At 47.2% G+C, this 12,533-nt stretch overlaps 1 pseudogene; it reads right to left on the reverse strand.

The window, feature by feature from the left end:
* Positions 1 to 1,230: 1,230 nt before the first annotated feature.
* On the reverse strand, positions 1,231 to 11,746 carry LOC120680899 (annotated as a pseudogene).
* Positions 11,747 to 12,533: the final 787 nt, after the last annotated feature.

Below are 12,533 nucleotides of genomic sequence, written 5' to 3' on the forward strand. Positions count from 1 at the left end.
TTTAATTGCAATACTTATATGTTTGCTATGTTTGATTGTAATGATTATATTTATGATACAATACCACATAAAATACAATGAACGAAATATAAATAGAATATTAAACAAAATACCACATAACATATTACATTGAAGGTTTCATTCGTTTCAAACAAATTCGAGATAAATACATAATATACTTAGTTTCGTACACACAAATACATTGCAAGCTATTACGTGCACAACTAGATGCGGCGAATTCTTGTAGGTGGAGCCGATCCATCCATCGGATTCCCGGAAGGTCCAGCCTCGGCAGCAGCAGTGGGTACTGAAAGCTGTGAGCACTTCTTGTAAGTGTGACCGTCCGCTCCACACAAGTTGCAACGTTTTTTCTTCTTTCCAGCCTCGGACTCGTCCATTCCGTTCCGGATCCGACGTGTCTGCTGTCGGCCTATGCCCCGCTTCGTAGCTGCATCAGGGATGAGCATTCGACGGCGACTAATTTGACCCTCGACATTGGTTGTGTTGGCTTCGCCTCCTGAAGAACCTTCGCTCCCTCCACTACGAACCCCGCCCAAGAGGGGCTGGGGACAGGACAGACTAGCATCACTTCATGCGTCAAGTCTTGACAGGCGTTCGAAAGCATAGAGCTGAAGACACTAGATCCTCTACTTCGACTACATCATCTGCGACGAAGAGTGATTCGTGGAGACAACAAGGTCCAACCAAAGTCAAGCGACAAAGATTCCGCTTTCATCGCCGCCGAAGACCTTCATCACCCCCGAAGACATTCGTCACCGCCGAAGTCCTTCGTCTTCGTTAAGACCGAAGACAATCACTGACTGGAGTGTATCATCGTGTGTATGTGGTCCTGCTAGGCGTGCGTGCTCTTTTCTCCATCTATTTTGTCCCACTGGGTTTTTGGATGGAGTTTTTGGCAAGGCGTACGAGCGGGCGGACATGAGGACAGTCCTTGTGGCCGAAGTCATAGATAGAGCTGTGCCTCTTCTTATGTATTCAGCTACTATGTTTTGTCGTACCGATCAAAACAAAGTAGCTGAGGGGCTACTGTTGGGGGAATAGCCCAGCCCATGAGATTAATGGGCTTTTTGTAGCGGCCCAAGGACCTATTTGTAAATGTTGTACCCACCAGGGGGGCGGGGCTAAATTGCCACCCCCCTTCCCTCCTATATATAGCTGGCCCAAGGGGTCAAATGGGGGCTATCTCCCTCACTTGAGGATCACTCACTCTCACTTGCTTTGGTTTCCCCTCTCTCTACTATTTGGTGGAGTCTTCTCCCCAACAATCGCCATGAACTTGGTGAGGCAGGGTCTTCCCAGGATGGCGTGGTAGGAGGTCTCGAACTCGGCGACCTCGAAGTTGACATACTCGGTGCGGTAGTTGTCGCGGGTACCGAAGGTTACCGACAGGGTGGCCCGGCTAACCGGAGTCGACCCGGCTCCAGGGATGATGCCGTAGAAGGCCTGGTCGGATGGGACCTGGGATGCCATGTCATAGCCCATGCTCCGCAACGTGCTGGCGAAGATGATGTCGAGGGCGCTGCCACCGTCGACGAGTACGTTGGCCAGGCGGACCTGGCTCACCACCGGGCTGACCACGAGGGGGTAGGCACCTGGCCTGGGCAGGTGGACCCAGTGGACGCAGCGGTCGAAGGTGATCGGCGTCTCCGACCACCGGAGGGGTTCAACCAGGTGTTTGAACACCAGGTTGACTTCGCGATCATCCAGCTTGAGCTTGCACCGGCATGATGGCTTGCTGGGACCGCCGTATATGAAGTTGACGGCCCTGTCTTCTTCCTGGAAGTTCCCTAGCGAATCTTTCCTCTACTCATCGTCGACTCGCCTGGGCGAGTTGCGCGTCCGTGGGCGCGCCCGGGTGGTTCTGGAACCTCCCGCCCTGTCACGGTCTTTGCGGCAGGGTTTCTTGGGGTCGCCGTCCCTGATGATGCCGTTGGAGAGTGCTCGGCACTCCTTGGCGGTGTGGTTTGCGTCCTTGTCCCAACGACACTTGCCATCCAGGAGCCAGTCTAGGTCCGCTTGGTTGAGGGTGGAGCGGAATTGGGATCTTTCGGCGACGGCGATGGTGTTCTTGGGGCCACATTTGCGGTCCCGGTTCTTGGACGACTCTGCGCGGTCGTTGTTGGTATTTGTTAACGCAAATAGATAAATCCGCAAGCGCACGGATACCGCTATAGCTTTCACCCGGAGTATTCCAAGGTATCGATTTCCACGGAGAACGAGAAGTGAACTAGGAAGGGGCCAAGGTCATCCAAAGATAAGGTAGAAAGGATGTGTTTTGAAGGATGAGAGGGTCTCCTAAGGTATTCCTGGGATTACTAGAAGCTAAAGGGTCAGGCTCACTAAACTTCACTTACTTCGGAGCGGCGGTACCTTTCCGATCCTCGAAAAGACTGGAAGAAGGTGATCGGGGTCAGGCCGCCAACAGCCCTACGAAACACCAAACCGAACGTGGTGGAATACAAAGGCCTGGTCGGAGCTGTCACCTCCGGGGCTACCACAACTATCCGTGGGGTTGGGCGCAAACTATGGTAAACACTAGCCTAGACACCACGTCTATGCTAACGATTACTACTCTAACCCGGTACTTGGACTAGAGCACTCGGTCGAGCGGAGTTCCAATAAATGAAATAAAGTAATAACTGAATTTAGACAAATAATAATTTCAGATATATCAAAAGATAACCTGGAAGCAACTCGAGTTGAAGCAGATCCGTAGAGGTACAAAAGCTAAGGAGATTTCGACAAGCCCGTCTCCTCCTCCTCTCTTCTACTCTCACTCTCCTCCTCTTTTCTAAAATACAACTAGGTGGAGAACATCTAGAGGGACACTACTCAAGGATAGGATGGAGAAATGAAGCTCAATTGTGTAGGTGTGTGTTGTGAGAGGAGGAAATGGCCTCTATTTATAGGGGGAGTGTGCTAGGAATATTCCAAATAGTTTCTTTGCATGCCACGAACCTCCCTGCATGCAACCGACCTCCTTGGTGTTGGTAGTATCCTCCTCCACCGACCTGTAGCAAAAACCGACAAAAAACCGCGCTCCCGGTGCGAGAACCGGAGCTGAACCGAGAGAAACCTGCGCTGTTGTGTACTGGGCTTTCGGGCGGCTGAACCGGCCAAAACCGGCGCCTGACCCGTGCCTCGGGCGCCTGGACCGCCAACCGCCTATTCCGCGCGAGTGGTAGACCGCCACGTGTCCCCCCTGTGGGTTGGTTCAGGGCACCGCACGCGCCTGGCGCCCCCCACGCGTTTTGCGCTTGGGCGTCGGGCCCGCCTTCAGCGCCCCAAATGGAGAGCTGACACGTGCCCCCTGGGGCCAGTCTGGTGGGCGACCGCGTGCCACCGCCTCCCACGCAGGAGTGCCTGCCCGCGGGCCCGCCTGGCCAGCGGCTGGACAGCGCTCCTCTCCCGCGCGCGTGCGCGCGCTGTTGTGTTGCTGCGCCACGTGTCGCTCGGGGAGTGGCCCACTCCGTTGCGCGCGCTGGCGTTGACCGGGGGGCTGACATTAGCGATGACGTCAGCATCCCTTGCAAATTCATATCTTTTTATTGGGAGCTCCGAAAATAGCAAATTATATATCCATTTTGATCAGCGCGACGAGCTATTCGCAATGGTGAACTTTGTTTCCTCATTTGAGATAGGTTTTACATATGAAAATTAGAGATTCCTGCAAAACACATAGAGCATGAAACTCGTGGAACTCGTCAGATAAATAATATTTTCGTTATGATGTGACATGGAATGTTGTCTTTTTAGTTCACTTTGACGGTCAAATTTATGCGATAAGACCGTCAACAAGTTCTCCCACACTTGAATCTTTGCTCGTCCCGAGTAAAGGTTGAAGATAAAGTAAACATGAACATAGCAATTCAAGATATGGAACTGTCATAGAGATTATCCCAAAATATACCTCATACCTGCGGGATATGTGAAGTGGCTAACATATCTTCTTGAGCGGTTGAGAAATGGAACAGCTCTGAAACATAGCCATCTCATTCCATTTTTGCATCTTAGTAACGTAGAGATTTTTTTTTAATCAAAATAAAGCATAGTTCACATGCACTCCTCAAATGGTACTCTCAAATCACTCAAGTGTTTGTTTTCTCACCAAGGCATTTTGAGTTTGCCTTCTTTTTCTTCCTACTTCTAAAAAGTTCATGTGGAGCTCAGGTAGGGAAAGTTTCAAGGCATACTTGCATTTCATAATTTGCTAAGTCAAACAATGGATCCACAGAGAAAAATACCATACACTCAAACCAAGATATGCAAGTGTGTGGATAAGCAGAAGCTATCCTAATTCTATTATGCTCTTTAAAACACATCTCTCTCTTTATTGAGACTTTGAAGAAACCCTTTTGTGAGAACATGGGCTATCTCTTTTTTTTTCATGTCTCTTTTTTTTCTTTCATCATTTTTTTATGATAGCCCCATGTCTATTTTCACTACTAAACTTTTGAGAGAGAGAGAGAGATCATACATATTTTGAGTATTTATTTTTGATAGAGCGTAACCAAGATATTTTTTTTCTCGGTGGATCCTAAGTGGAATGTATGTCTTGCGCCTACTCCCACTGTAGGAGTAGTGCAAATATTTGGTGGCGTGTACGTGATCTTGGTTTTAAAAGCATGATAAATTTCTTGACATGGGTCAACAAAGCTTGACAAAGCTCAATGCAATGACAAGCAGCAGAAGTAGAAGGGTTTCAAAATGTAACATGATATTTGGCCTTGGTATGGATTTCTGTTACCATTGAGGAGTATGTGAGACTATGGATTTTTTTATTTTAGCAAAATAAAACTCTCCAAGTACTTTGAATAGAAAAGGATGGATTTCCATGTCAAAGCCATATCTCACTTCACAACAACTTAGGCAATATGCTTTTCCTATATGTTTTACCCACAAGCATTAAGGATATGTAAGGAACAAAATTTATGCAGTCCATACTTAAAGAGCTAAATCCAAATTTACTTTCAGATTTTAAATCTAAGTGTGGTCTTTGGTTCTTTTTAAATTTTTGCAGAGCAAGTATAGAGCAAGGAGAGTGCATATGAAAAGGTGGGAAGGAAATGATCAAACCAAGTTGTGTACATGCTCCTCCACCAGTTCACGATGTGGTTCGGTGCCTTTTGTTCTTCAATGGAGGTGTTGCACACCCCACACTTCTTTCGAGCTATACCTGCTTTTTATTCAAAGACAGAAACATGTGAAAATAACAAGGACTCTTCTGGTGGGAAACACCAGAGAGTCAAATTTATTGGACTAACAAATTATTCTCTTTTTTCATTATTATTTGTTTTTAGACAAGATTGAATAATTTAAACTGAATCATTGAATTGCAAAAATTCAATCGTGTCAATTTCTTCTATCTTTTCTAGTTCAAGGAAAAGTTTTAATCGTTGGCCATTTACCTTGAATATATTACCGTCATCACTTTGGAGCGTGATGGCACCATGTGAAGAGGTCTCGATCACCTTGAATGGCCCTTCCCATTTACTCCGAAGTTTTCCATGACCGAAGAGTTTAACCCTTGAGTTGAACATCAAAACCTTATCTCCCGGTTTGAACTCTTTGTGTTTGATTTTCTTGTCATGCCACCTCTTTGTTCTTTCTTTGTAAATCTTGGAGTTGTGGTATGCTTTTTCTCTCCATTCCTCTAGCTCAGATATTTGCATTTGTCTCTTCCTTTCAGCTAGGTGGAGATCCATATTCCCTTTCTTGATGGCCCAATGGGCTCTGAACTCCAACTCCACGGGTAGATGGCATGTTTTTCCATATACCAGCTGGTATGGCGACATGCCTATGGGCGTCTTGTAAGCTGTTCGATATGCCCATAGTGCATCATGCAGCTTGTTCTTCCAATTCTTCCCCATCTCATCCACGGTCTTCTGCAGAATGTTCTTTATCTGTTTGTTTGATGTTTCAGCTTGACCGTTTGTCTGGGGATGGTATGGAGTTGCAACATTGTGCTTAACTCCATGTCCGGCCAGGAACTGCCGAAAGGTCTTGTCAATGAAATGTGACCCTCCGTCACTTATGACCATTCGGGGTGTTCCAAACCTTGGGAATATCACTTCTTGGAACATCTTTTTGGAGTGCTTGGCATCGTTAGATCGGTAGGGAAGTGCTTCGACCCACTTGGACACATAGTCCACTGCTACCAAAATATATTCAACATCTCCAGACTTTGGGAATGGTCCCATGAAGTCTATCCCCTAGACATCAAACAGCTCCACTTGGAGGTTGTTCATGAGTGGCATTGCATCCCGTGCATTGATGCTTCCATGTTTCTGGCATCTAGCACATCTTTTGACAAATTCCTTTGCATCTTGATACATCGTTGGCCAGAAGAATCCGCTCTGCCAGATCTTGGCGTGTGTACGGAATGCTCCGTAGTGTCCTCCATAGGGCGATGCATGACATCTTTCTATGATCTTTGTGGCTTCAACAGTTGGGACACATCTCCTCAACAACCCATCGGCACAGACTCGATAGAGGTACGGGTCATCCCACAGGTGGGAATGACTTAGATGTTTGACTTTTCTCTTGTCCTCCCCTGGTGCAACATATCCTGCAACCATATAGTTGACGATATTTGCATACCACGGATTCGAGTCCATTACCTTGAGGAGAGTGTCATCCCTAAGATAGTCGTTAATGGGTAGCTCATGTGTGTCTCTATGATGAAGCCTAGACAAGTGATCAGCTACATAATTCTCTACTCCTTTCTTATCTCTTATTTCTATGTCAAACTCTTGGAGTAGAAGAATCCATTGGATGAGCCGAGGTTTAGCGTCTTTCTTAGTGAGGAGGTATTTGAGTGCAGCATAGTCTGTATACACAATTACCTTTGCCCCCACTAAGTAAGTTCTAAACTTGTCTATTGCAATGACCACTGCCAACAACTCTTTCTCAGTTGTGGCATAGTTCAGCTGTGCCCCGGATAAAGTCTTGCTAGCGTAGGATATAGCATAATGCTTTTTATCCTTTGTTTGGCCCAAAACGGCCCCAACAGCAAAGTCGCTAGCATCGCACATGATTTCAAAGGGCAACTTCCAGTCAGGTGGCTGGATGATTGGGCTGTAATGAGTGCCCTTTTCAAGATTTGAAAGGCTTCATGGCACTCATTGTTAAAGATGAAAGGTGCATCTTTAGCCAAAAGGCTTGTCAGGGGTCTATTGATTTGAGAAAAGTCTTTGATGAAACGCCTATAGAACCCTGCATGGCCTAAAAAGCTACGAATGCCTTTCACATTCGTGGGAGGTGGAAGTTGTTCAATGACCTCAATTTTTGCTTTGTCTACCTCTATCCCACGAGAGGGCACCTTATGTCCAAGCACAATCCCTTCCTGAACCATGAAATGGCATTTCTCCCAGTTCAGGACTAAGTGCTTTTCTTTGCACCGTTGTAAGACTTTTTCTAAATTCTCTAGACAATCTGTGAAGGTTTTGCCATAGACAGTGAAATCGTCCATGAACACCTCCATGATTTTCTCAATCATGTCAGAGAAGATAGACATCATGCACCGTTGGAAGGAAGCTGGAGTATTGCATAATCCGAACGACATGCGTCGGTATGCGTAAGTTCCATATGGGCATGTAAATGTAGTCTTACTTTGGTTGTTAGGGTGGATCGGGATTTGATGATACCCGGAGTACCCGTCAAGGAAACAAAAGAAGGAATGGTTCGCGAGGCATTCTAACATTTCGTCAATGAACGGCAACGGGAAATGATCCTTCTTAGTGGCCTTGTTGAGTTTCCGGTAATCTATACACATCCGCCACCCCGTGGCAGTCCGTTGAGGGATAAGTTCATTCTTTTCATTCTCAACGAATGTCATACCTCCTTTCTTCCGTACGACCTGGACCGGGCTAACCCACTCGCTATGCGGCACGGGATAGATAATCCCGGCATGCAAGAGTTTTATGACCTCTTTCTTAACGACCTCGCGCATAGCGTTGTTGAGTCTCCTTTGTGGTTCCCTCGATGGTGAAGAGTCAGGATCGATAGGGATTCTATGAGTGCAGAGAGTGGGGCTTATCCCTTTGAGGTCTTGGAGCGAGTAGCCTATGGCCGCTTTATGTCTTTCTAGGACAGCGACAAGTTTTCGGGTTTCTTCTGGGGAGAGCTTGTCACTTATGATGACAGGGGTTTCACGGTTATCATCTAGAAAGACATATCTTAGGCCGGAAGGAAGGGTTTGAGCTCGATTGAGGGTTTTGATGGCACCTCGGTTTGATCTAGCTCAATGGTTTCTGCTAGCTCTTCTTCTTCTTCAATGAAGTTTTCAACATCTAGAGCTGGTTCGGCCATGTTTTCTAGGTGAGCCATCATGACATTCTCCATAGGGTCTCGTTTGGGTTTAGGCTCCATTATCGCATTGTTTGAGCGTGAAAGTGGGACAGCGATAGGAGAACTTCCCAATTTCACATTCAAGAGACCCTATTTTGGTCTTTCCTGAAAGAGTGCCCCTAAGGGTAAACCAATCAAGAGGGACATTTCCGAGATGTCATAGATATGAAAATCAAGACGATACTTAGAATCTCTTATGCGCAAAGGAATAGACCTTATGATCCCATAGCTTTCGAGAATAACTCCCGAAGGAATTTTTAAAAGCTTATGAGATGGGATCACAGACTCGTTGGGGCAAAGCATTTCAGCTAAGACTTTTGGGATAATATTCATCCCAACGGTCGAAGAGTAGTGAGCCTCTAAGATGGTGTCTTTAAGGACACAAGGTAGAACATCAGATGGGGCGATGATTCGGGCTACCTCGGTGGATAACTCTGCTTCTGCTGACCATTCACGACTCGTGATGGCCGAGAGTCCTTTGATATGTTCTAAAAGGAAGGGCTCATTGTGCGGACCATTATCCTCAGTCGGTGCAGAGTGCACTAGATGTCTCACTTGTACTGGTAAATTCGAGGCATTTCCAAAATCTTCAAAAAGATCTTCCTCAAATTCGAAGGGAAAAGTAGAGGGATGAGGTTAATCATCCTCTTGAGTTTGGTGCGATCCCCTAATGGGAGGTTCATCAGCTACCGGTTCATGGAAAGGATTCAATGGAATTTCAAAAACGGTTGCGAGTGCCTCATCTCCTTGGTCGGGACTTTACTCCACTATTTCTTCAGGGGACTCGTCATATATGTTGGTGTAAGGGGTATTTTCAAGGATTTTTTTAAGGATGGCGTTCCCCTCACTAATGGTCATATGCTTGAACGAGCCTCCAGAAGAAATATCTAGGTAATCAGCGGCCTCTTTGCTTAGACCAAGATGGAAGTGATTCAAAAGGATGTGGTCAGGCAAAGAAAGGTTTGGGCCAGTATTTATAAGGTCTGTGAATCTAGCCCAAACTGCTCCTAGAGTCTCTTTCTCTTTCTGTCGAAAGGTGAGAATTTCTACACGGAGGGCAGCAATTTGGGAATCGGGGAAGAAAGCGAGACAAAATTTGTCCCAAAGTTCGTCCCAATTTCCGTTAACTCCACCAACAGTATGAGCATACCATTTCTTCGCTCTTCCCAAAAGGGAGAATGGAAACAACTTCCATTTAATGGTCTCATGTTCCATACCTTCAATATGAAGGCAAGAACACAAATGCTCAAATCCCCGAAGATGGGTATAAGGATTTTCATCTTCGTGCCCAGAAAAGGATTGGTCTCGCACCATGGCTATAAAGCCAGGACGGAGTTCATAGCCAGGAGCTGTGATAGGCTTAGACGATTGTGGTGGCTCTAAGAACTCGCCCCTTGGTGCGGAGAATTGATGAATAGGAATGGAATCCATGTGATGGGTGGTGGTTGATGGATGTGGTGAGGTGAAAATGGTGGTGGTAAAATGAAAAAGGATACACGGATGACTTGGTTTGATTCTAGAACAGCTACCGCTCCCCGGCAACGGTGCCAAAAAGCTTGTTGGTATTTGTTAACGCAAACAGATAAATCCGCAAGCGCACGGATACCGCTGTAGCTTTCACCCGGAGTATTCCAAGGTATCGATTTCCACGGAGAACGAGAAGTGAACTAGAAAGGGGCCAAGGTCATCCAAAGATAAGGTAGAAAGGATGTGTTTTGTAGGATGAGAGGGTCTCCTAAGGTATTCCTAGGATTACTAGAAGCTAAAGGGTCAGGCTCACTAAACTTCACTTACTTCGGAGCGGCAGTACCTTTCCGATCCTCGAAAAGACTGGGAAAAGGTGATCGGGGTCAGGCCGCCAACAGCCCTACGAAACACCAACCCGAACATGGTGGAATACAAAGGCATGGTCAGAGCTGTCACCTCCGGGGCTACCACAACTATCCGTGGGGTTGGGCGCAAACTCTGGTAAACACTAGCCTAGACACCACGTCTATGCTAACGATTACTACTCTAACCCGGTACCTGGACTAGAGCACTCGGTCGAGCGGAGTTCCAATAAATGAAATAAAGTAATAACTGAATTTAGACAAATAATAATTTCAGATATATCGAAAGATAACCTGGAAGCAACTCGAGTTGAAGCAGATCTGCAGAGGTACAAAAGCTAAGGAGATTCCGACAAGCCCGTCTCCTCCTCCTCTCTTCTACTCTCACTCTCCTCCTCTTTTCTAAAATACAACTAGGTGGAGAACACCTAGAGGGACACTACTCAAGGATAGGATGGAGAAATGAAGCTCAATTGTGTAGGTGTGTGTTGTGAGAGGAGGAAATGGCCTCTATTTATAGGGGGAGAGGTGCTAGGAATATTCCTAATAGCTTCCATGCATGCCACGAACCTCCCTGCTTGCAACCGACCTCCTTGGCATTGGTAGTATCCTCCTCCACCGACCTGTAGCGAAAACCGATGAAAAACCGTGCTCCAGGGGCGAGAACCAGAGCTGAACCGAGAAAAACCTGTGCTGTTGTGTGCTTCTGGAGAGAAAACCGGGCTTTGGGGCGGCTGAACCAGCCAAAACTGGCGCCTGACCCGCGCCTCAGGCGCCTGGACCGCCAACCGCCTCTTCCGCGTGAGTGGTAGACCGCCACGTGCCCCCCTGCGGGTCGGTTCAGGGCACCGCGCGCGCCTCGCGCCTCCTGCGCATTTTGCGCTTGGGTGTCGGGCCCGCCTTCAGCGCCCAAATGGAGAGCTGACACGTGCCCCCTGGGGCCGGTCTGGCGGCGACCGCCCGCCACCGCCTCCCACGCGGGAGTGCCTGCCCGCGGGCCCGCCTGGCCAGCGGCTGGACGACGCTCCTTTCCCGCGCGCGCGTGCGCGCGCTATTGAGTTGCCGCACCACGTGTCGCGCGGGGAGTGGCCCACTCCGTTGCGCGCGCTGGCGTTGACCGTGGGGCTGACGTCAACGATGACGTCAGCATCCCTTGCAAATTCATATCTTTTTATTGGGAGCTCCGAAAATAGCAAATTATATATCCATTTTGATCAGCGCGACAAGCTCTTCGCAATGGTGAACTTTGTTTCCTCATTTGAGATAGGTTTTACTTGTGAAAATTAGAGATTCCTGCAAAACACATAGAGCATGAAACTCGTGGAACTCGTCAGATAAATAATATTTTTGTTATGATGTGACATGGAATGTTGCCATTTTAGTTCAGTTTGATGGTCAAATTTATGCGATAACGACCGTCAACTGTCGTGCTTCTTCCCATGATGAGGTAGGCGATCGTCGCGGCGGCGTTCCGGGCAGTTATCCCGCTGAGGTAGGCGGGCCCGCTCGGCTTCTTCCATGTCGGCGTGCTTGTTGACGACCGTCATCGTGTCACCCACGGTCTTGGGGTAGGTCTCGAACATCTTCCTCCATAGTTTGATGTTGTGGAGGCCTACGTTGAAGTAGTGGATAACGTCCCTGTCATCAGCTTCCGTAATGGTATTACGGTTAGCAAAATATCTCTTGATGTAGTCGCGGAGGGACTAGTCCGGTTGTTGCACGATGCTGGGCCCAAGCAAGATGCCTAATAGTACTGAACGAAGGTGTTACAGAGATTGCCAGCTGTTGATGGAGCCGGCGGGGAGCGCTTTGTTGGCGTTTCTTATGCCCGATTAGAATAGATATTCTGCAAGCGCACAGAATCACCGTTGTAGCACTTCACCTTGGAGTATTCCAGGGTATCGTATTTTTCCTCAGAGAAGCACTATGGTAAAGAGTATCGTAAATCGATTGATAATCTTACTAGCTTTATCGACCGACTGACTAGACGGGGGTAAGCCAGATAGGTAGTGATATAAATGGCCAGGTAGTGACCGAGTGACACACGGAGATTCTAAACCTTAGAGAGGTAGAGCTAGGAGGCCTTTGAGAGAAATCCCCCTCAACCTAGAGCACTAACTTGAGATACTCTAGTTCGGGCGAGAAAACCCGTAAGATAAATTCCCGATTACTAAGAGAGATAAATTAGCCTAAGCTAAAGGACAACTTCCATGCTCAAGCTGAACTTTAGACTTGAGTAAATAAAAGACTACAGAAAGTAAAGGTGACTCAGAAAAATAAATAAGATAACTTATATTAATAAGCTCAAAAGAAAGATACAAGAGCTATACCAGA

The sequence above is a fragment of the Panicum virgatum genome, chromosome 7N (assembly GCF_016808335.1).
Source record: "Panicum virgatum strain AP13 chromosome 7N, P.virgatum_v5, whole genome shotgun sequence".
In the NCBI taxonomy this organism is placed as follows: domain Eukaryota; kingdom Viridiplantae; phylum Streptophyta; class Magnoliopsida; order Poales; family Poaceae; genus Panicum; species Panicum virgatum.